Consider the following 2861-nt stretch of genomic DNA (forward strand, 5'->3'; position numbering starts at 1 on the left):
AAACACTGCCCCCCAACCCTCGGCCCTGTACACACAAAAAAGCAGTGCTCCACCAGGTGGAGCCTTTTTCTCCCAGGTTTGAAATGTAATTCCTGGTATTGAGTGCCATCTGGTAAGTGGAATTGCCCTCAGATATCCCCAGGACCACAATAAACATGGAACATGTACATATAGTAAAAGGGAAACCTCAATTTTATTACATGGCTTTTAAGATGCAAAATAAATGGATTAAACAGTTGCTTTGAAAAGTACCTTATTGTGAATATTCCCATTTTCTTACACTAATGATTTTATCATGGTTGGATTCTAAACTGGGAAAAAAGAAATAGATTCCTCCAATTCATGCATTTTACTAATATGCCAGCGTCGAACATACCAGGTGTGGAGTGCTTAGGCTTTATAAGTTTGGGGGCACTCCAGATTTAACAAAGCAGCCAACACCTGGAAATACATAAAAGCTGGCCTCTAAGCACAAGGTGATGAGTGTTAGTTAACTAGGCCCCCTGGATTCAGAAAATGGCCCCTCGTGGCTCAGAAAAGAAAACTGAAAATGCAGCATCAGAGTTTAGTTTTAGCTCAGATTTCCTGGTGTTCTCAACGCCTATCCTCTCTTTACTCCCAAAAGGCAAAACACAGCTCAAGTCATGACAGTTTTTTCTGTTTGAGAAGAATTTCTTTTAATGTGTACCCTGCTATTGTTTTATAGTCATAGTGAACAATATAAAAATGCTGTTTAAGTATATATGGCATATTTCTAGAGGAAAAAAAAATAACCCTGCTATTTTTACATACATGACAATTCCTATCCTGTGATGATGTACTTTAACTGTTACTGTCATTTTCCTGGATGTTGCTTTGCGGTCTCACCACAAATTCTGCAACAGATTTCCTGGGAGTGTGGCAAAGTCATGCGTGAGTGATTGAGACTATGATTTGACTGAGTAACCATTAGAGTCTTTTTAGTGGTTAATCAATGATGAATTAATAAAAATAAAACCTTTACATTAAGTCTATAATTATAATGTGTACTGAAGTCCTGTAAGTTGCTTTCAATTAGGTCATTTTTATTATGTAACGGACAAAGACTCACCAAATTCCCAGAGACTCTATACTTGACTCTATAGATTGCATCACATTCCTTAGCAGACAGGTGTTTTGTTAGACATAACTATTTTAAAACACTTTTCTTTAACCATTTTCTCTGGACTTGTGTCTGTGGTAAGTGCTTGGCATACTCTCCGAACAAGGAGCTATCTTCAGTCTTTGTTACCTTGTATTCAAAAGACAAAGTAATCAAAATCCTGTTATCCTGGTTCATAATATACTATGCAAACTACTGGTAGAAAGAAAGGGGGATTTCAAACTCAAGTGCCACCAACATACAGATAACTTTTTAGTATCTTTTAAAATTACACCTTTAATAGTCATTATCTTGCTTTTCCCATAATCACATTTAGACAACATTTACACCAATCATCTTAGACTAGATCAACATTATCTAACAGAGCTTTCTGCGATGATGGACATATTCTGTATCTGCATTACCTACTGTGGGAGCCACCAACCACACATATGCGATTACTGAACACAACAGAGGAGGTTTTGTTTTAATTAATTTAATTTTGAATACATATAGGAACATGTGGCTTATATCTACCATATTAGACATCACAGGTCTAGGTGTCTGCATGAATGTTGTACCCACTCTTCAATAATTTTGCAAATAGATATGTCATCATGCTTGCTTGTGTCATATAGATTTTAGTTTCTGTTTCATGTTTAAAGTGGTTTTTGTCTGATTCAAATTGTAGTGAATTTTGTAATATTTCCTACACTAAAGGTAGTCAACATATTCAGTGGTGAGGTCTAAAGATAAAAAAATGACCAGTTAGAGGGTAGAATCAACAAACAGGAAAAGAATGAGAAGATATGGTCGTATAGGAAAAGTAAGCAATACCAAAGGTTACGCAAATGCTTCCTTCATAGGTTTGGAAGGTAAGAATTGTATAGAAGTATAGTGGCCACTAAAGAATTCAGATAAGTAGGATAATCTAATTTTAAAGATAGAAGCAATGCTGGAAATTTCTTAATCTGGATCTCTTTCGATGTGGCATAGTGTTTGATAGCAGTGATTTGATACCTGGATAGCTGGTGTCTTCAAATCACATTTCATTAACAATTTAACCTAAACCAAGTCACCATCTCTAAATGTTGATTTCATTACCTGTAAGTCAATGACAATAATAAGATATACCTCTTAGATACACATACCTTTTTTTTTTTTCCTGAGGCAAGGTGTAAGGGCAAGTGAGATAATATGTATGAAGTGTTTAGTACAGCACCTGACACATAGGGTCCCATTTTGGTGATAGGGAAACTGAGGTATTAGGGCAATAAATTAGCTCCCTCAATTTGTAATTGTTTTAGTAAGTGACTCAGCTGGGATTTGAAAGCAGGCCTATGACTAAGCTGAGCCTGTCCAAGTGGTAGCAGAAACAGAATGGCACCTGGCATGTGACAGGCATTTAATAAACAAAATGACAGTTCAAGAACACAAAACGCATTAGTAATCACAGGCGTTTAGTAAACAAAATAACCAGTTCAAGAATACAAAACTCATTAGTAATCTGCAGATCATAAGGTCATGTCAGTTTATTCCCCACGTACGAACGAACTTATAAGCATCACTTGTAGAGAAACATGAGCTTAAGACAAAGAAAGATACTGTGTTAAAGCAGCAGCCTTTTAAAAAGCTCAGTAATAGAGGCTTTTCCATTAAATCCATCTAGTATCCATGATACTAGAAACCTCAATCATAGGACAGATTTAAAATGGTATTATAGGGTAATGAGTATCCATCT

This window comes from Macaca fascicularis, chromosome 3 (genome assembly GCF_037993035.2).
Source record: "Macaca fascicularis isolate 582-1 chromosome 3, T2T-MFA8v1.1".
NCBI lineage: Eukaryota > Metazoa > Chordata > Mammalia > Primates > Cercopithecidae > Macaca > Macaca fascicularis.